General features: G+C 41.3%; 1 protein-coding gene across 3 annotated transcripts in view; it reads right to left on the bottom strand.

The window, feature by feature from the left end:
* The window catches only part of il11ra (interleukin 11 receptor, alpha), an 82,959-nt gene extending 60,562 nt beyond the window's left edge, over positions 1-22,397 (bottom strand). For 2 of the 3 annotated variants that reach the window (XM_049603648.1, XM_049603651.1), the window contains exon 1: positions 22,264-22,397. The gene's annotated coding sequence lies outside the window, so the exon portion shown is untranslated. The remainder of the gene's footprint in view (positions 1-22,263) is intronic. The other variant, XM_049603649.1, reaches the window with a different exon arrangement.
* Positions 22,398-23,225: the final 828 nt, after the last annotated feature.

Raw genomic sequence — 23,225 nt, 5'->3', positions numbered from 1 at the left:
CAATGTGTAATGGCAAACATGAAGTGAAGCATTTTATATGTCGACTGCAGAGGGATCATCGATGGCTAAAATATGTAAACCATCTCTCGTTTAACAAAAGAAGCCAAACTTCTCAAATGACCAATTTCGTCTAAGCACATGCAGCTGTACAAGCTCATTACCTTAATAAAGACGTCTAAAATTAGCAAAATTGGGATTAAATCAAGAGCTATCCGATCAAAGAATAAGTAAACAAGATTATGAATCTGACCAGTTTGTGACTGGTCTTTGTAATCACGCTACAGACACATTTTAGTCTGTCCCAAGAACATGCTGAGGCTCAGTATGCAGCCCTGAAACTGCCATGGATTCACAACCATCACTTACTGGTAAGTGTGTTGGAAGAACACCAGAACAATGAGCTTTCACACCAAAAATGGAGACAAGGACATAAAAATAAAAACACACTGAACTAATGAGCTCTTCTGACCAAAGGAAGCAAAACCGAATGGAAAAAATGAAACAAATATAAAATATCAAATAAAAATGAAAACCTACTGACTGCATTCATATTGTGCTGTTATTGTTAGGGTATGTCACGTTTTCCCTTTTAAGCTGTGTAAATGCAGCATTAAGTTATAAGCATAATGAAGTTGCATCATCTGACCACAGGGAGTAATTTGCTTCAGATGATTTGTTCTTTTTAAACTCCACTCTCATCATTTGGGATTTTGCTGGTAATTCATTGCAGATTGAGCAAGAGAAAGGGAAGGGGGTGGAAAAGATCCACATAAAAATACAATAACAAGAGAAAAAAAGTAGAAAAACTTCCTTTAATATTGGCTGAAATATGAATAAACACTGGACTGACCAGTGAGGTCACAACTAAAGTACCTCAATTAACCCATTTAATCCCCCTGGTAACAATAGTAACCACAACACATTTTTTTTTCCAGTTATAGGGCTCTAAAAATGCTACCAAATGATGTATCAATACATTTCCAGCAAATATTGTTATAATAAAGGGTCTAAATGAAATATATGCAGTGTCACATGTTTAAATTGTCACATGACCAGAGCTGTTGACTTCCTGGTTGCACCATGAGACGAGGATGGCTGCATCAAAGCTCCCAAACAAAAGGTTATTAAAGTGTGTTACATAAAGATAGGACAGATAATTTTGGTTCACATTATCTTCAAGGTGTCTAGTATTGATATGTGCATTTGGAATTACTCAGCTTTGTTCAGCTGAGGCATGTTGACAGCAACAATGGTGACCAGTGGGATATGACATCTAATGTATACGTACTTCTACACATACGTAGTTCTTATTCTACCTAACCTTCTACTCTTCTTTCTGTAGGTTCACTTTGGGTGAAGTTTTGGATACGTGGGATCTTGGTGACGATGCAGACAATGCATACCACCTTAAAGTAGTCCCTAAAAATCAAAAAGCTGCTGTCTTCAGTGATTGAACTCATATGCTGAAGTTATGCAAACAGATCATGACAGGAACAACTTCATCAGTGATTATGACCTCCCATTCCAGCCCGTTCTCATTCCAAAGTCATCGAATACTACCACTTTGACAATGATTTTGGCATCAGACACCTGACGCCAGAAGCAGTATGTAATGCCGCCTGCCGTAACCTTTGGCACTGCTATGATATGCTGCTGGTCAGCCAGATGGCACCTATCAGGGGGGTATGATACACTGCTGGATGCAGTCAGGTTGCAGCGCTGCTGGTAACTACGTAATAGGAGCAGGAGTCAGGTTGAAGCGCTGCTGGTAACGACGTAATATGAGGAGCAGGAAAGTCCGTATAGCAGGGCTTGATGCTAACTTTTTTCCCAAGGAGCACATGTGCTCCTAAGTTGAAAAAGTAAGGAGCACACAAAGAACTTTAGGGGCACAATGTAAATTGATCAAATAATGTGTTTTCCGTAATAAACATGACGCAGATAGACATTTACAAGCAAAATTATTTAATGAATTTGTATACAAAATGTACAGAAAGGTAAAATCATCAGGTTTCGAAAAAGTATTGCAATTTAATTTTGTCTTTAATGTTACTATCTTATATATATATATTATCTTTGTAATATGATTATCTTATATAATGTTATTACTATCCTAAAACATTCTCCAGGTCCTCTGAAATTCTGCAGGACTTATTTCCACCCTGCCCAGCAGCAGTACCGTGGCGAACGGTCCCTAACTGCAGGGAAAATGGAGCAGGCTTCCCCGGAGGTCCACCGCTTTTCCCGGTCCCTCGTCTCCGCCACACTTTGACTTATTTCCACGCTGCCAACAGTGGGACTTATATTCATTGTGCCGACAGTGGCTTGGAAAACCGCCCATAACCGTGTCACACGGGGAAGAGGGAAGGCGGCTGGAGTTCCTCCAACATGTGCGGTTAGATTATCATATTTTTTTATTGACAAAAATATAGGCTGCTTCGGCTGTTTTTTTTATGTGCACATGTGCCTCTAAATAGTTTAGTTAGTTCGCACACACCTATTTTTAGTGAAACGCTCGCACTGTCAAGCCCTGGTATAGGGTGGGTGAGTCCAACAAACTCTGGACTTTCACCCGGGAGCAGAGTGTTCCCTTCCTGAATTCTAAACCAGGACATTTTTTCCTAAACCTTATCACATGCTTTTGTTGATGTCACAGTATCGGCAGCGCATTCTGGAACGTCAACAGCAGACACAGAAGGATACCTAGCAAGTCATATGTGAATGAAAAGGCCACTGACAAAGCGGTGATAAGCCTATAAGTATGTATAAGGGTTTTTGATATGTAAGATAGTCACTCTAGAATATGATTAAGCATTCTAGTGGAAATGCTGGGGACTGTCAGAGACAGAGTTTTAAATGTTTTAATAACTGAGCCAGGAAGTACAAGTGTTTTGATAACTTCATAGGAGATTATGGTAAACTGATCAATAAATGCTAGATACAACACATTATCCCACTGGTCACAATTGTCACAGACCATAAAACACACTCTTTTACCTTCTTTTCCATGAAAATTAAACAAAATACTACTGATTATTTCAAAGGGCTTTGAGTGACAGATGATTTGGATAGTTTTATGTCTGGGAAAAACATCTAACATCTGGGTTGCTCTGTAATATTCACACCTTACTTCAACATTTTTGTGGCACACAAAAAACACGTTGAAACTCAGATGCAGACCTGTGCATCTGAAAAAAGTGTTACACCAGGTAGCACTGGTGGTCGACCACATATCATTCCAGACATGAACTGTAAACCACCATTAAAAAACAGAAAACAAGTTTTGGCGGCTTCGTTTATATGCCATGCTGAATCAAACTCTCTATGACTGGATCAGGCGAAAAGATCACACAGTAAACAGCCCCCATGCACTGTACGCCAGGCGGAGGCATAACAGGGGCGCTGAGCTGCAGTGTACACTGTGAGATCTACAGTAGGACTATTCAGTCGGGGCAGACAGTGGGGCAAACAGACCCTATATCTGACAGGCTCAAGTGAACACTCGAAAAGCTCATCTTCACTAGAGCAAACACATTTCATGAGAACGACTACAGCAGGCTGAGCAGGTTCAATCAACAGAGAGGCCTCTGCAAGACAAAAATCATTAACAACTCGTTATTGTTTGAACCATTTACAGGAAGCAGGATACAACCCACTGTAACAAAGTTTCTCTCAGAATAAATGAGTGACATATAAAGAGACAGCCCTCATCAGACTGCTTGGCTCTGCTGAACAGACCTGGCTCGCAAACAGCCGACTGCCCAGATAGTCACGCAGATAGGGGGCTGATTTACAGTGCACCGCCATGATTTGGTTTCAAAGTTTGTTGATGTTGAGACACACTGTGTTTGTGCGTACGTGTCTTGTGTGTGTGCGTGTGTGGTGTGTGCGTGATCCAGGAGATTAAAAAGCCTGTTTGAGATCAAAGGCTAATCAGAGGGTGGGAGGTTTTCAGAGTTAAAATCTGTCAGACCAGAAAAAGTGCGACATGATCTCACTAGTTGAGGCAACAGTTTGACTCCGTGACTGACAACTTCTATCAAATACAGTGTGTTAATAGAACAGACACTGTACGTTCATAACTGTACATGTTAAGCCAGGGGATGTGTATGTTTACGACTTCATTCGATATCCATCATGTGAATGTAGTGACATGTCTACCAAAAAATAATAGCCTGGGCTTTTATTTGTTTCAATCACCAGAGAGATAGAGATAAAGAGAGCATTACAACACTCATTTAACGGCACTCAACACAACACCTCTCTTCAACCTCTTCAAACAACCCATCTGGCCACCAGCGCTGTTAGACATTAACGTTTTGTGTAATTAATGTTGTAACATCTGGTGACCAAAGAAATTGAAGCTGCTGCTGCTGCTGCTGCTGAGCGTGAGCTTCTTATTAGAGATGCACTGATCCAGCTTTTTCAGTTTTGATACCGTTCCTGATGCTGTAGTTTTGAGTATCATCCGATACCCGATACCGATCCGATACTATGGTTGACCTAAAAAGCTATTGACCTTTACATGTAGAACAGAAAAGACTAAAGGAATCAGGCATTGATGACTACACAGTTCATTCCTAAGATAAAATTTTAACAAAGATAAACAATTCAGCAGTAAAATAGCGTGAGATATCTCCACACAGACGTAGCTCATGTTGCAATAGATTTAAAGGGAAAGGATCGCCTCAGGTATAGGTTGCTTTTTCCAATACCCGATCCATCTATTTTGTTGATATCAGGGCCGATATTCGATCCAGGTGTCGGATCGGTGCATCCCTAAACGGGTTTAACAATAGTTAAAGCTTGGTAAGCTTGTGTGTACCAGTCGGACATTGAACTGACTGTCCGCTGGGAGGACAGCAACTCTAGAGATGGCTGTAACAGAAAGTCTGCTGATCTGGCGAAGACGAGACAGGATGGTCCAGGATCAGACCACCGACGCAATAATGATCAAATGCAGGTATTAATTTGACTGGAGATGTTTTGATTCTACTTGAAACCAAGTTATTTCGGTCATGCCTTGAAGGTATCGAGTGCCAAAACTCAGTCCTGATAGTAACTTAAGAGTTTTACTAGGGCAGTAAAATCAAGTCAGTGTCCTTAAGGCATTAGGTGTTGAATTGATCTTTGTACACACGGGTAATTTCAAATTAGTGGAAGTTAATTTAACTCTGCATTTGGATTTCTTTGCTATCTTTTGTAGAAATCAGCGTCTGTGAAATGTAATGAAAAAATTGAACTATATTTCACAAAAATCTGCAAAAGAAAATGATCCACAACTCTTATGGGGATATCAAAAGTTGAGCGCATTGCGATAAACATTTGGTACACTAGCGCTAAATCTCAGTACAGTGCCATTAAAGCATTGCTGAAGAAGAGCATGCAACAATATGACGTACTGAAAGAGCATCAGTCAACCCTTGACCCATCGGAAACCATGTCAAAAAAGTGACGAAATATGGCATTAATGTGTCTTTCATGTATTCATTTGAAGATGCTTACTGTCTCCATATCTGTCTACACACACATCTATTTAGCCTGCCGCAATTCTAATGTCATGTCTCATGTGTGGTGCATGAGCTTCAGTGACATTTAAGTGACATGCTTCTTGAGCGTCATGGATTGTTTGCTGTGCAAGCATGTTTCCGCTGCACTTAGTCATATTTCCTTTGAATCAATACAACAACTTTCCCACCTCTGCCAAGTGTATAAACTGTTTTACGATATTTCATTTTCTTTAATTAATTAATTTCTGATGTTTTTACTCAATTTTTTTTTTTCCACAAATTGACAATGTGCATAGAAACACCTGAATGGAGACACTCTTACAGATATTCAAAGTAGGACACGCTTGCTGTCTTCCTCCGCAGTGTTACCTAACACATCAGCCTTTGTTGACCCAGGAAAAAGCATATATTTAAAAATTGTTTCACTAAACAGAGTCCATATGGTCATCAAATGTGCTAATCTCACAGAGGACGCAGATTTTTCTCCGCACCTATTTTTTTAAAAGTGGCCTTGAATGAAAAACAATTAACAATTAAATCTATTAAAAATGAAGGATTGGCGCATGCTGCATATTTTCACACTGCAATACCTCTTGACTGACATCAACTAACAACTTCAATCTGATGTGTTCAACACCACGCTTTTGGCGAAAGAAAACAACGGCTGAGGATCATTTGTCACGTCTATCTATCTGTTCTAGATTGTTAGGATAGATCTCCACGTCTTGCATTTGTCTCAGCGCTGAGCAGTGTTTTTGAAATGCACTGATGTCAACACTGCCTGCTTGAGTCATTGCAACCAACCTTAAAACCGGCAATAAAGCTGTCTTCAAAGAACATTCAGTTTGGCAGGAAAATTCCAACAAACTGCAGTCGGCAGACAATGCCATATTTAGCCAACTCTGATTTACCACTTATTCAAGTTACTGCTTTTCTTTAGTGTCAAATGGAAGTTGGTGGAGTCTACCTTTTTACTTGTCTTTTGTGTTGAGATGTGAATGATTCGGCTCACTGTCTTCACATGCTGGTGTATCATGGCGCTCTGAGATTCATTCTAAGCTGTGGATCTCTTACTCACCAGTATTTTGTATTAAGTGAATTTGCTTTGTGTTCACGCTGCCTCAGTCGCTGTTATGTTTTATTTACAAAGTTTGGTAAAACTCCAACCTACTTATCTTCTCTTTCGAATATGAAATATGGAAATGGTTTTATTGTGCTTAAAAGTCAGAACTGAACTAGGAAAAAAAGCTTTTGGGTTCTCGGCAGCTACAGCAGGGAACAATCTGCAGACTGATCTCCAGCTTCGAGATAGCGTGACCGTAAATGAGTGTAAAGCTGTGGTGAACTCTATTAGCCTAAGTCCAGACAGTCTGAGTGCAACTGATTTATCTGATTGTCTTTTCTTATAAAAATCTATGCACTTTTATCTTATTTTTATTTGTTAATTGTTGAGACTTTGTGCTATTCTTGGCCAGGTCTCCCTTGTAAGAACTCAGAACTCAAACCAATTGTAATCAGCTCGAACTTTTAAACAATTTATCAGCCTTTAAATGACTAAATCGTTATGACAACGACATTTCTTTATGTATTATTTTATAATAAAAGACAAAAAGCACATACTTTGCCTCCAGAAACATTTCCATGAACTGGCTAACTCAACTGCGTAGATTGCCCGAGCCACACAAGACGGTACATAAACCCCATTTACATCTGATGTTACTAGGACTCAATACAGCATAGTATCGCGATATTTTTGTGTGCCAATATCGTATCGTCACACAGTTGCAAGTATCAATTTTTTATTACGAACATACTCAGGCAGAACGTACGCGGAGAGGATTTCGCGGAGGTCCACCCTAGGGCTGTCAACGAATATTCTAAATTCAAATTTAAATTCGAATTTGAAAAAAAAAAAAGGTCCTTCGAATGTGAAAACTGATATTCGATTGTAGAGGGTGTTGGCCTGGGCCGCTGCACTGAACGCGCTGCATAAAAGGCCACACCGCCCGTGGAGGTGCTGCGAAGCGCAGCACACTGAAATTCTGGCACGAGCCGAAGCACTTCCGTTCACATCAGACACGCATTTCTCCACGCTGGTCGACAAGCGGTTCTGCTCCCAGCTGTTGTCTCCATCACCTGGCTTAACACATTCGCTCGCGGCTCGCACTGAAAATAGACCAGAGCCAGCCATGGAGCTGTGCGACGCGGCGCAGCCGGTGTGGATGACACAATCGGTTAACATGGGCACCGAAAGGAAACTGGCTTCGCTTCTCGGCGCTTCAAGGCTCCTCGCAGCACTTCCGCGAGCGGTGTGGCCTGATGGGTCAGAGAACGGGGGAGAGCGAGAGGTCCGCGGCTATTTCTAACGTAAAGTTATAGATAATTGTTTTATGTGTTTTAATTTTTTTTTTAAAAAATTCGAACAGTTCGAACCTATGAGTTATTTTTAGAAGGAATATTCAAAAGTAAATTTGAGCAATTTTGACAGCCCGAGTCCGCCCGGACCAAAAGTGGACATCCGCAAGCCCTGTCCACGCAGAGCTCAGATTTTACGACCGCGCGGACTCCGCTCTGCGCACCAGTGACTGCTCACCATGTATTTTTCACATTGACGCACAAGAATTGTGGGTAATGTAGTGTGTTTCACAGACATTTTTACAGGAAACTACAATGCGGAAGTGCGCTCGACTATGGAAGCCCGAATGACTGTGGACATTCCTCGCGGAGTCTGCTCTGCTTATAGTGCGCCCGAGTATGTTCGGGCCTTAATTTATTTAATCACGTGATCGTATCGTATCGAAGTATCGGGACAATACCAGGGGTGGGCGATATGGCCCTAAAATAATATCCTAATATTTCAGGGTAGTTTTGTAATAATGATATCCTTGATGATATGACAGATAAATTAAAAAATATATATATATTTTATTAACGATTTAAGAAAACAGTTCTGTAGCAAAATAAGTGATATAGTTTTACAGCTCGCCTTCAAATATTCAGTAGAAACTAAACAAAAATGAACTCTCACTTCTTTAGTTTGTGAACAACAACAGTAACTCAGAGTGAGATTATAATATTAATAGTTCAACTCAATAAAATCTACCACAAATTGCACATTTAAACAAATATAAAAAATGCCCCTGGGATCTAACAGGGGATTTCTTTATTTTAGTAAATAGTCCTAAATGACTGAGTTGTTTTTTTCCCTACCTGGACCTTTATGCTCTGCCACGTCTCCTCTAATCATCACGCTCTAACCTGTGACAGGCTGTTATGATACCTCAACTATCACACATTCACATATATGAAGTGTTTTGTTAAGCCTTTAAAACATCATTAAAACACATTCATATTTGTCATTCTCTCACAAAACCATTAATCTCCACTTAGGTCTGCTCCTTGCAGATTCTTATCTTTCAAGCTTCCTCCTGTCTATGTCAGAAGTGAGAATTTGGACATTTTAAGCTGAGTGTAAACATGAACTCGTCTCAGAAATATTGCGAGTTTATTCTTGGCTTCATCCTCATTTGTTTCTGTCACCTGCCTGCCAAATCTGATATGATCACCATGCTCGATAACACCCATTTATCCTCCTTTAAGGCTGCTAACGCTCCATGAAGACAACAAACACAGCAGAGGCAACAAGGGAGGGAAAGCAAGGGCGGCACACTGATAGAGTCAGACAGAGAGCAATAAAATAATAAAGAGGTCGAAGGAAGGAGGGAGAGAAAGGTTAAAGTAAACAAGGGGGAAACAAAACTGAAAGGAAGGAAGAGAGAGGAAACAAAGAGGGGAAACGAAGAAGATGTGTGGTAATGGTTGAAGCAAGTTCACACTTATCGTTCATAGGCATTCCAGCAGCATTATGTCATCATCATCATCATAGCTACACACACACTTTTGCTGCCCCAGAGACGTTTCACCACATCATAACTGTCACATAATTTATACAGACAAGTCTATCAATTATGTATGAGCAGTCCAGTAAAAATAGTCACCTTGTGGCAGCAGGAACACATGAACACAACCAGGTCCACTAAAAATATGACATCTACAGTATTAAACAGTAACAGTACGACTGAGTGCCCGGGGGGCCAGTTAGGGAAGTGCCTAAAAATATTCTTGTCAGGTTTGTGACTCAATATTGTCAAGTTATTCCACCAAACACAGGACTCAAGCTAGGACACTCGTATCTTAAACCCTGAGAAAAAAAACACAATTGAATTAAAAATACACAGCTGCACAACATGTAAATGAAAAATTATATGAAATAAAAAGCAGGGCTGTATGCTAACATTTTTGCACACAGCACTGGAGCTACAGAGGTTTAAAGGTTTGCTGTGTCACACACTTATAATTCAAATGCACGAACAGCAACAAATAGGTTCTTGTGAAGGTTTTTTTTTAATTAAATTACATTTATTAGGTAGAGTTTGCTTCTTTATAAGGAAATGGGTGTGCACAACACACTGATACAGTCAATTAAAAATTCATTCGTAACTTTCTGTATCATCTGGTTATTACAAAATCCCACGGCACACACGCCATTTGAGAACCACTGCTCTGGACTAATTATTAAACAGAGGAGCAGCGGGGCGTCGGTGGCTTAGTGGTAGAGCAGGCGCCCCGTGTACAAGGCTGTTGCCGCAGCGGCCCAGGTTCAACTCCAGCCTGTGGCCCTTTGCTGCATGTCCTTCCCTCTCTCTCTCTCTCTCTCCCCCTTCACGCTTAAGCTATCCTATCAATTATAGGCTAAAACGCCCAAAAAATATCTAAAAAAAAAAAACAGAGGAGCAGCTCTGTGTGTCTCTCAGTGTTGCTAGAGAACTGTTGTCTAAATGTATGTCTTGCTTGGAAATATATCGATATATCGTACATAGTCGTTATATCGCCCAGCCCTGGGTGTTAATGGTACCAAAGGTAGACAAAAAAAAAAGAAAAAACATATAGGCTCCTCCCCAGAAATCCCCAAATCCAGACCATATTTCCCACTCAAATGAAGTCAAATCCAGTGTGTGTTTGTTCCTGTTTAGTCAGTCTGGTTTTGTTTGCAGCTGCTGTTCCATGGAACTCCAAGGAGCATATGATATCCAGGAGTTAATGGCCCAGACGTTTCAGCAAGGGAGAAACACAGATTTATGTCCAACGCAGGCTAAAACCAAGAAAACAAAGAAGACGAACACCAAACAGCCAACTCTGCTCAGACAGGATGGTCTCACCACTTCCTCAACGCTGCGCCATCATTTTAGTGTCGTCGCCATTTTTAGAAGAAGGTGAATGAATGAACTGGTTTACGAGCGTGTCTGTGACAGGGATGGGCGTGTGCTATGAGTGATGAGCAAAAATACAACAACTTCCCGAGGTGGTGACTGCAGATGGCTACTCTGTCTTACATCTCACACTTTGGAATTTAGATGCTGCTTTTACACAAAGTGCATGAGCGGTGACATTTTCAAACAAAGTGTGGCCTCTAAAAATCTAGACCACCCACGCTTACATTTTATCCTTTTAGCTCAAACTCTTGTCCGGAGCAAAATAAAAGAGTTAATAGGAGTGTTTTGTGCCAGCCATCTAAACTTGTCTCTCCTCTCCTCAACATTCTTTCTTTAAGTGTCTGCACTAAGTCGGCACAACTGGAAGAAAGTGACATATTTCAAGACATTTAAAAAATACTCAAGTGTGTGTGTATTATATGATTTTCCACAAGAATGCTCAACTACGTAGTAAAACATCTTATTCTGTTCTCTCTCGCTCATTTAACAAAACCAGAAAATGCTAATAATTCTCAGCCTTGGAAATGGAGAGGTGTCATGTTTCCACACCACACGTCTATAAATTGTGTACTGTGGACTGTAATTTGCTTCCAACCTAGTTGTGATGTCCTGCTGTTATGTCCTGGTGTTAAACTGAGATTTGAGGTGAGCATAGAGAAACTTCCCCGCTTCACCAGATGAATGTGAAAACAAACTGCAAAGGCATCATCTGCACACAGCGAAGCTCAAACATCCAAGTCAAGTAAGAACGGATGGCTTTAAATTTAAATTTACTTACCAGAAAGAGTGGGCACATCTATAAACCACTGATGATTCAATATATTTTAAAATAAAGGGGAATAGAGGGGGTTTAAAAGTCCTTTATTTACGATATGCACATTTAACGCATCTGTTTTTTGTCTTGTTTCCATGTTCATGTTTTCCTGCATCTGTGAACTTATTATTTCAAAACTCTTTAAGTAAAACGAAACTAGGGCTGACACTGCAACATGACATATGTCATTTAACCTTGGCCCAATAAAAATACCTGGAATAGACAAAAATAAATAAAGATATAATGAATTGCATGTGAATACAGAAGGGCTGCAACTAACAATTATTTCAATAAGGTGATTATTTTGTAAAAAAAAAAAAAAAAAAAGGAAAAATGGCCATAACAAGTTTCCAAAACCTGAGTTAACACATCTAATGTAGTTTTATCTGACCAACAGTCCAAAACCAAAAAACGTATGACCATATGTGGCCAACAAAAGCATCAAACGCTCACATTTCGGGAACTACAACCAGTAAAAATTTGACTGAAACAGTTAATCTATAATCAAAGTAGTTGCTGATTAATGATCTGTTATCAGCTGATCAGTAAATCATTTGAACTCTATTGTAAAGCCAATCTTTAGTCTACAGAGGATACAAGCATCACAACATTTTACACCACATGCAAATAAATAAAGTCTGCCCAGGTCTGCATATTCAAAACCTGCACAGTGGTGGCAAAGGCTTTTTGTAAGATTCATGTAATCATGCAAAATGATTGCACACAATCAGGGAGTGTAATTTTAGATGACCGTACACAAAGACACACATGCATTATTCACACCAGGAAATGACCCTTTTCAGCCACTTGTGCCACAGTGAGAGATCTGTTCACGACTTTCAGCAGCACTTGATAACACAGTGTCTCCCTGTGGGGAGTGGGGATGTCATGAAAGCCAATACTTCAGTACCAAGCCAATGCCAAAATTCTGAAGACGTGATGCTTTCTTTCTCCAGTACCCTCGGTGCTGAAGATGCAGTTCTTTCAGGCCTGACAGGGCAGCGTAAGCCCACAAGTGCTCTGGTCTACCCTTAAAGTGCAAAGGAAGAAGAACGTCTCCCAGCACAGGAAGAAGAACAACAACATGTGGAGGAATGAACCTGTAGCAACAGCTTTGCCGCATCTGGTCAAAAAACAGAAGTGCATTTTTCTGAATTCGGGTATTAAGAATCATTCATTGTCACTGGTATCTGTATCAACTGCTAAGTTTCTGGTGTCGTGACATGCCGACCTTAAAGCCAGTTGCTCATCCTTAAAGCTCAGAGTATCTCGTAAAGCCTCAGTGACAGAATTATCCACACTGTCTAAAGTTTAACCATGCTGTGGCCTTTCTGGATCAAAGCCAGCACTGCTAATGTCTTTAAAGCCTGGACAGACGGTGATTCAGTCCATCCAAACCTAGCAACAGCTGCCTACAAGCCACACTTGAGGGATTACCACCTGCTTTTTCCAAAACAATGTGTCTAGTATTCACACATGAGAGAGAAATACAACAATTAAACTATTTGTTTCACTAGTGAGTGTGAACTCTGGACACAAAGCGTAGCTCCATTTCATGTAACAAAGCTCCCTGGCTGTCTAACCTGTAACGTAGCCCGACAGATCTCTTCACTGCATCTGAAAATGAACCACGCTGAGACGGCAAAGTGAGTGTGCATTAATGAACTTGGTCGAATAACAGCACGGTGGATCTATGTGCTCAGCTGGGGGACAGCTTTAATTTCGTGTCAGACATCTGGTTCACAAACAGAACATTTTCAGGTTGGCAGTGACGGTAAATATGAACACCTGCAGGGCGGGAGTCAACATCGAGCAGCCAAAGCGCTGGTGCAATTCTGCCACAGCAGCTTGTAAATCAATCCACAGTATTCTTCATGCTGGTTTGGCGTGCAACCACTTGAGATTTGGAGGTAGAATTTTATACCAAAGCAAATCAATAGAGTGTTTTTCCAGCACACGCTCAAATTCTGCCAAGTTCTAATAATCTCCCCAGTTAGCTATATTTTTACAGTCAACACTGCACTGGACAGAGCAGTTACAGAATATATGGCAAACCGAATAGCTGTTGCTTTCACTGGCAGGATTGCAGCAATATGTCAGAAGTGCACAGAAAATGTTATGTGCATACGGTTATTAATTTTTGAGATACTGATATGTTGGTCGCAGTCATATATACAAACCTCACACAACCTCTCCTCCTGAAATTTGATAGCAAAATGGTCAAATAAGTGAATCTGGGGTTCTTCCTCTGTGACCAATAGATAAAAAATGTCTGTTTTCAGCAGTGGAGGCCTGTAGAGATCCAGAGAATCATTAAGCACATGTGCTCATGGGAAGGAAAGGAAGCACATTCTTTAACGTTTATCTTTCCTGGAAATTTACTGAGTATGCATACTGTTTTGCTGAGTAGCCAAACTTAGCAGTTATTCACCCCGACGAGTGATAAGCTGACAGTGGAGCTGTCAACATCAACCAGTCCTCTGCTGTTAGCCATTGTAAAAGTACACAAGTAAGTCAACAAGCTGCTTTGCAACCTGCCTCCACCCCAGCTCTCCTCCTTTTCATGCTGTGTCTGACTTATCAGTGTCATTTCTGTTTGTCATTGATGCTGCTCTGTTCTGTTCCTGGGGGGTCTTTGCTGCTGCTCTCCCTGCCTAAGGCTTTCCATGTAGGCACATGGAAGGGCAGGGAGGCTTGCTCTCTCTGCCCCAGGCTTTCCACATTTGCGTGTGGAAGGGCAGAGAAGTGTGCTCTCTCAGCAGGCCTAGGAAAGGCAAAGAGGCCCCAGAACAGAGCCATACTGCCAAATATACTGCAAATGGAAATCAATTTTTGTCTGACTAGAGTGGTCCTGGTCTGATCCCTTATCATCTCTCCTTCACTACCATCACACCAATTCTAATGTCTTCACTCTTGTAAATTAATACCAACCATTCAGGTGGTATAAAAGGGCCGACATCTATAAACTGAGATGTGTGCTAGAGATAATGCCAATAGTGGATAAAGTAGGATGTATTACTTCTGTGTATAAAGATTAACTAAACAAGTAGACGATGGCTATTAGTGGGCACAGTAAACTAAAGAGCTCATCCTGTTTAGAAACGGATCCATTACGTGCAGTTTGAAACTTAACACTCCTGCAGCTTCTTCTTCCCTGATCGCGGCTTTGATGGCCCCTAAGTTAAACAGACAAATGTAAAACAGGGTAACAAAAATACACCATCACCCACAGTGATAGTCTCCACCTGAGCGAATGAATAACAAATACAACGCCTATATTCGGTCTTAAAAGTTAGTGACAAAGACAATACTTCTGCAGCACCCAGGTAGGAAAATAGATGTTACGAGACCATACTATCATAAGTTGCCCACATTAACAATGGTATCGCAATACAGAGATTCTGCCATACGAGGTAGGTCTTGCATATCACATAGTCCTCATTGACTCTGTAGAAGACGAAGTGGGCCCAGACTGTCGACTTGATAGATGATGGTGCTGTCCGCTGTCCGCCATTTTCAGTTTCTTCTCTACCACAAGCTAGTTAACTTCCCTTCACTTCACCCTCATTTACTTGATAACCGCCACCACAAGGAGTCATGAAGTAGTGACTCTGTTAAGTCAAACTGGGAGGGGCAGGGGAATCCATTTTCTGTTAAGCAAACACCAGGCCAGACCAGGATACCGAATTTTACTAGGTGTTGCACTTGACTCAGCAGCCGCTCAAGTGGAACAAAATAACACAACGTCCTACGGCAAATGAATGGCAGACTACTGTGTCACATTCGGTAACATCAGAGCTCTCTGTCCACACTGAATCCATTAAATATGGTAACTATCATCTGTTTGCTCAAGATCAGACAGGAAATGCAATCACTTGAAAGATGGCTGAGTAGCCTTCTTGATCTCTTCCTAAGTTTGTTATGTTACTTACAGTAAACACACATTTTATAGTGTGATATTTACGAGAAATGACAAACAATGCAGCCAACATCAAGTAGCCTGGCTTGTTATTAGTAGGGGTAATTTACCTCACCACAAACTTTAGTTCCCTGGCAATCTCCCTTGAGCCAGCTTCCACCTTATGAAGGTTTTTGTAGTGTAATAAGAAGTTATCACATAGATAATTCCTCATTTCAACTCCATGAATCAGCTGTTCCTTGTCCACTGTGGTGCTTTCAAAGTGAGCGACAGATATAGAAACACAGCGTCTGACAACAGCTCATCAGCGCTCTATCGCTCGCATCTATTTAGGACAACTCTTTTGTTGGTTTCAAATCCAAAACCTTTCCATATTGGTGCAGTTTTTTTTTTAATTTCCTTGCCATGCCTCCTCTCCTGAAATGAGATCTCCTTGATGTTGCCGTGCTCGGCTAACAGCCTCTCAGACGCTAGTGGCTCCGTTAGTCCGTCAAAAAGCATATTACATTGATCGCGTTGCCTTATTGCTTGTCATTCATGCGACATTCATCACACAACATAGTTTGTCATTTTAGACTACTTTTTAATTTTCCAGAAAGTGACAAATGCCGGTTTAGCCGGTTTGCATAAAATCAAACCAGTTTAAGCTCGTACACGAGACCAGACTGGCAAAACAAGAAATCAACCCAACACTAATCAAAAGAGAAAGTACTCCACGTCTAGTTAAAAGGACAAAGAAGAAGTGATCTGGCTGCTCATAGAAATCATAATCATATATCCATATAAAGCTGCTTTCTGTTCTGTAACACGCCTGCAGTAGAGCTCTATCGTGCTCTGCGACAGTTTTGATTTCAACATTAACAACATTACTCGTTCTTTTGGTTGTCATTTTGTGTAATTTCTTGAATTCCTAGGATATCCAGTGTCTGTAGTAGTCTTCTACACAGTGGTTATCCATGATAATCTTATATATGATAATAACAGGCCAAATGACGATGATGTGACATGATGGGATATTTTCCAGAGTCAAAAAAAAAAAATGGATTCCACTGGCAAAAATAGTTTTTCTATCTGAAACAGATGCAGCGAACTTCAGATGTTTGGCACTAGTCCCCATACATCAAGGAGCGAGTATTGGGTTTCTTTGCAGAGCTGCCATTATATTCAACCATCACTCACCAATCATACAGGGAGTTGTTTTGTAGAGTAGGCAGAGCTATCACTGACAGAGGTTTAAGCTGGGCAGGGAGCGTACCTCACATTTCCTTAGAAGGAAAAGCCCTTGTTATCCAGCACACTTTCACTATCGCTGTCCTCACTGGTCAACTGATGTCAAAAGAAGCCACAGCTCCAAGCCACAAGGTCAAGCCCTACTTAAGTGGCTTGACCTTGTGGCTTGGAGCTGTTTTGTAAAGAATCATAGCAGAGCAAGAAACGAACAAGCCAGGTTGGGATTAAATAACTTGCAACCCTTTCTTGCAGAGAAACTCCTTTAACGCACTGAACAATCGAGCAGAGCTCCTGGTTAGTATGAGTGGAGATAAAGTGCATGAACAGCAGCACAGAGGAGAAGAAATACCCCAACTCAGGCCCCTCGGAGTTGGTTTAATATCAAGAGCTGGCTCTTTCTGTCTCTCTGCGACACACACACACACCAAGAACAGTATGGCCTCAGACCTGGCAAGCAAGTATTCGAGTTCTTGGAGCAGCTTTCTCTCTAATTTAAAGTTGATTGCCGTGGGCCCTCTGTGTGTGACTAGTGAAATATGAGTGTGGAGAGGAGAGTATGGAGGCTTGGACCGAGTTTAGCCTTGTGTGCATGTGATTATGGGGAGGGTGTGCACACAAAAAGTATTGGATCGTCTGAGTTTGTGTCTGCAGCGTGCATGTATGTGTGCATGCATGCATGAGTCTGTGTGAAGGTCTAAGTGGAGCCCGTGCGTACTTGTGTCTATGTGTGTGCGCATGTGGTTTTTGGCCAGGGCGAGTGCAGAGATTGGACTGCCAGGGAGAGCCGTCTGCAGGGAATCGGGCGAAGCAGAAGGCGAGCTGAATAACAGTACCTTTCTCTGACTAGAACGAGGTGTTTGGAGGTGAGTTTAGCTGAAGTGAGATGTACTAAAAATGCACTGAAGTATGGACCAAGTAAATCACTGCACATCTGTATTCATCAAACGTATGGCAGATGTCACAAGTGTTAGGATTTCGAAGGAACAATGAGGCAGATGCAGGTCAAATATCTGTCTCTGAGGATTTGTGTAATTGATTGATTAATTCCTTGAGTGCTACTCTTAAAAACGACTGCCACCTTAAACTGGAGCCAAAGTTAATCTTATGATAAATGTCTTCTAGCCAATACTATTTTAACTCCAAAACTGGCTCGCGACAGTCATTTTACAGTAAGTGCTAATCTCAGAATTGAAGTATGAGCCTCCCTCTGGACGACACTACAGTTAACATCAAAACACAAAGCCAAACTTCACTAAATGTATCACGTGTTGCCTTAAAGCCTGATTTTACACTTTTAAACTTTTAGGATTTTCTTTAACACTCTGATGACAAAGCAGCATTGTACATTTCCTTTATTTTACACCCTGAAAAGCTCTAAAGGCCTTAAAATTTGTCGATGTCAGCCATGTTTGAATTAAGAGACTTCACTACTCTCAGAAATCTGAGCACCTTGGATTTCCCTTTCTTTTTTGGATATCCCTGTAGGACCTCACGTCCAAAGAGCAAATTTATTCACTCAGTGTATTTTAAATAACCTTATTACAGTTTTTCCGGTCAAAATGTTTGTTAAGCAAAAATATGCCCCAGTTTTCCTTTTATAGAGACGCAAGACTTGGGAGTCCATGGGCAGGCGAACTTCCCAGAGGCAAACAACAAGGTGCCTGGTGTCTGTCGTTTTTCTTTCTCTGTGTACATTTACTTTCTTGGCGGTAAAGCGGTCAAAAGAGGGGAAGTGCTGAAGTTCTGCAGCACAGGTTCAAAGCCTATCTTCTGTTTTCTTTAGTGCACTGTGAATTTGACAGCTTGGGATTAAAACAAAGAAGCATCTTCCTGTTCAGGCCACCCAGTCTGTGAGGTGAAATCCCTTCAGAGCAAACACTGTTGTAATTGACAGAGATGGTGCAGGGAGTGGCCAGGTGTTTGGCGCTGCTCGCTGCAGAGCACACAGTAACTCTGGTTGGGCTCAAACAACAATTAGCCAATCTCTCTGCTTTGACTCAGCTGACAAGGTTAAATTAGCTGAATGGGTTTTAAAACAAAGAAATAAACAGTGATCAAACACTGGACCACTGGAAACCTGGGTCGTATTAGCTGCAAGACTGGCTGAAGCAGATCTGTCTTTGTTTATCTGCCACATTGGAGGGCAGGAGAAGAACTGGCACCGACTGATCAAGAGACAGCCAACAAACTAAAACCTATTCCCTTTTAACTCTCAAGCAACCAAGACATTTCCTGACAAAGGCTGAAAGTCAAAATTTGTCAGTACGGTGACTTGTGAATGTGATGAGCACAAGGTTACCCCGAAAGACGACATCAAACACTAGACTCTAGCCATGCAAACACTTAGTGACTCCCCTGCACTGAACAAACTAGAGGTCAACCAAATTATTGGTTTGGCCAATTAATAGGCGCCAAAAGGCTTTTTACAAACTATCATTATTGGCCGATCTTGCCTCGGATAGTGGCTGATGGCTACAAAGGTTTTGACCTTGTCATGTCTTTTTTTAATGTTTTATGAATCGTTGTGAAAGTATTTTGAGTATTTCAAAAAATACAAAGTTTCTTCCCTCTAGTTACAAAATATTCAAAAGTGCTTGAAATGTGTATCTTAAATACAAGTAACAGAAATACAGCCCATATCTAATGGAGGCTCCTTACATGAAGTTAAGGTAATGTCATTGTGTAACTGAGAATCTTAAAGGTCAGGGTTACTACACATTTGGAATTTCAAAATTCTATACTTTTCCATACCCTAATTTCCAGACTTCTCTGCGTTTTTTTTTGTTTGTTTTTTGTTTTTTTTTCAGAGAATATGCAACATCTGAGTAAATACATCAGCGTATCATATTTCACATCATATTTAATCATTCGTAATAGGCGATTGTAGCCAAGTACCATAATGGCATGCAAATAAAAACTCAGGTAAGTTCAATGTCTGGGCTGAGGCAAAAAGGTTGGGAGTCTGGGTGCAAGCAATGCAGTAACGAGACATCTGTGTTTTTTCCTTTCATGTGGCTCAGAATCGCCTTCTTCCCCATGTTGGCGATGACAAACGATTTCACACAAAGCTTGCATCTAGCTCTGTGTGTGAACTGGGAATCCCTGGCCAACCAGTATTTATATACCGTATTGTCAAGCCATCCATCGAAAAACTTGCATCTAACCATTGTGAACCACGTGAAACTCGTCTTCTTGTCGAAGGTGCAGTGTTGGAGTGAAACTTGATACCTGGGGGGCTGGAGGAGGGTCATGGGGCAGTGGACTGGACATACCACTTGTCAATCAGGTAAAAGGGGCGGTATGTTTTCTGAGACGTTTGCACTCTCACACAAACTGTGCTTGGCCCGGCATAAAACACAATCCGGATTGATTCAATTATTTTTGGAAATACCTAATTTTCTATTTTAGAAAACAGTATTTTAGAACAGTGGTAATAGTCTGGAAACATAAATATTTTTCCATACTTTATTTTTCATTTTCCATACTTTTTAATACCTGGAAATTGATCAAATTTATTTCCATACTTTCCATACTTGCGTAGGAACCCTGTAAGGTGCTTTCAGACCTAGAGTTGTCTTCAGGGACGTAGTTGGTGCAGATTGGGGACGAAAAACATTCTCACCACAAACACATCACGTTCATTTGTAACCTGGGACTGAGACCACCTCTTCAAGAAGGTCTCGGACCAGTTGTTTTGGTGCAAACCTGAGTGTGATTGCTGTGTTCACACCTGCCCAAACGAACTGCACTCAGGGGGCAAATGGACTTGAGTTTGACTGAACCGAACCAAACAGGGCAGGTGTGAGAGCACCCTAATCACCTATTGTTTTTATATCAGCCGCAAAATCCAATATTGGTCGACCTCTAGAGCAAACCAAAGCAATAACAACTTGAGCTTCCTCTGAGTTTAATACAGCAGACAAATGTCCCTCTGTTGTCAACATTTCAAGCAGCAGAAGAGCGTAACAGCCACAATTCCATGACAAAATGTTGAAGTATATTTGAGCAAAGAAAAAACACATTTAATTTGAATTATGTTATGCATAAATGAAACACCCGCACACACGCTAAAGCATAATCACTACCACAGCTTGGCTTTCATACAGCACACTCATACATCACGGACCCATTGATCGGATGTGTCATTTCTATAAAATAAGAAAGCAAACCACCAACCAAACGATGACTCAAGACAGAAATACAAGTTCCAACACATGAATGAGAGTCTCCTCCTGTGCTCTTCACTGTATCATCTCTCTGAAGCATCACAAGCCAGCCTGGCTGATAAACAGGAGTGTACACTGACCTTAAGTCACAGGATTTGTGCCACTGATGCGCAATGTGCAATGTTACACGGTGATGCAAGAGCACAGACCCCACATTTAAATCTTTCTTATGACTTTCTTGGTGCTTTAAACTACAGCAGAGTGGCATGAACTTAGACCCACATGTGCTTAAAATAGGGAGACGTTTGCAAAAGAGCAACCAGTTGGGCTAATTTTGAGCAAATGAGCTCACAGCCTTGTCTCTCAGCCTCCTTGTACCACCAACCTTCCCTCCCGTACTCCCGAGATGCCCTCAGGCTTCGTCTTTCTGCTTGGTCTGTTTGCATTCCTGTCGAGCTCTATTTAAAGGCTTGAACACTCCACTGGCTGGAGGAATGCACATCTGTAATGAGTCCCTGATCCCACTGTCTCTGCCTCTCTCTCCCAGTCTGGATGTGAGTACAGTGTTTGTTTCTAATTGTGGACTCGGTGCATTAGCCCTTACGGCTGCCCCCGGAACTGTAACTGTGTATACATAAATATACAAAAAAAGAAAGAGCAAGAGGTGAAGAGTGATGTTGTTTATCACATCAACAAGTGCTTTTGGGTGACTCACGATTCCAACGCTTCATCTGCACAGTGCCAAGTGTGTTTCTGTGCTAGTGTCTGGGAACTAGGGGCAAAACAAGTCAATGGAAACCAGTGCAAAGGTGGCCAATGCAGTTACTGGCCCTGTAAAATATGATAATATATAGTGTTGCATTAACATAAACACACACCTCACAAACCACAGTTGACACCATCAAATTAAAAGGCATCATTAATTAAATCTAGCAATAAAATGCATTAATTAATATTATCTCATAATTTGCTGCTGCTTCCCTCCAGCAAAGGGTCTACACGACAGTGAAAAAATAGTCCACTTTATGTGACAATTATCACACCTAAAATGACAATAAAGCCATTATTTTTTGTGACATTGTTGGAGGGATAATTGTGAGTCATATTATAAAAAAAGACATGTTATATAGGAAGTGTTTGGGGTGCCACACAAGCTAAAGAGGCACCAACATGTAAGCTAGCGGCGTGACACATCCCCACTGTGAATAACACTGGAGTAAAATGCCCTGTGTTCCCTCCCGTCCCGTGTAGTGAGGCGGATAAACTTTTCGCCCCCCACACACGCAGCGTCCTACCCGCCACTTCCCTCCTCCTGCCCGGTGAAACCAGTTTTAAAAACACCGACACCTACCTTGGTAAATCTCCCCGAGTCAAACAGGCATTATTATGTTGTCGCCTTCCATAGTTGGGACTTTGTCGAGTTGTTCTTCGGCTCCCCCGGACGGACTAGCGGAGCACAGGAGCGAGCCTGAGGAGGCGGAGGAGGGGAAGGAGGAGGCCAGACCGGTCTGCCGCCGCGTCATTGGAGGAGCCGGCTGTCAATCACCTGGCGGAGTGGGCGGGGCCTAACTGTAAGGGGATTATGGAGGCTGAGCTATCAGCACTGATCCCAGGTCTGAGGGCTGAGGAATGTGGCATGGGGAAAACAGAGACAGGTCTGCTGCAGCAGGAGCAGGAGCAGGAGCACTTTTTACACTTGCAGCACTTTTAATGTGGAATAGTGTTTGTGGTTGGTAGTGTTGCAAGCTGCAAACTTAATAAAAAACTTACTCCTGTACTTGGGAAAACAGCAGAAGACACCGATAAGAAAGATTCTCACCTGTTTTTAATCAACAGGGTAGTAATGATTAAACAATTACAAGGAACTGGTAAAAAGATATTAAAAAATCTATTTTTGGCAGATATATAGACGAGGAAAGGTTGTGTCAGGGCAGTGCATATTTACTTGGACTGTATAAACCGGGGTTATTGCTTATTTATTTACTTGGGTGGCAAATAGCCTGGGGATAGTTGTATATTAGTTGGAAATAAATCTGGGAATTTGTTGAAATAATATACGAGTTAAAAGAAAAAATGTAAGACGGGGTAGGGACGTATAAGTTTTACTTCTACTTTTATTTTTGTTGGTTCGCAATAAAGTCATTCATTCATTCAAATGGAAACATCTTGTGAAGATTTACGACACAGAAAAAATCAGCATGAGAGTGAGAAATCAAGTGCATATTTTTAAAGGCAAGTGGGAAAAATGGCTGATATATATAAAAGACAATGTTCCCAGTGATCTTTGGTTATGTGGCAGCTGAAGTAGTGAGA

This window comes from Epinephelus fuscoguttatus, linkage group LG18, assembly GCF_011397635.1.
Source record: "Epinephelus fuscoguttatus linkage group LG18, E.fuscoguttatus.final_Chr_v1".
In the NCBI taxonomy this organism is placed as follows: domain Eukaryota; kingdom Metazoa; phylum Chordata; class Actinopteri; order Perciformes; family Serranidae; genus Epinephelus; species Epinephelus fuscoguttatus.
The sequence above is the reverse complement of the archived record's forward strand: the minus strand, read 5'-3'. Positions and strand labels throughout refer to the sequence as shown.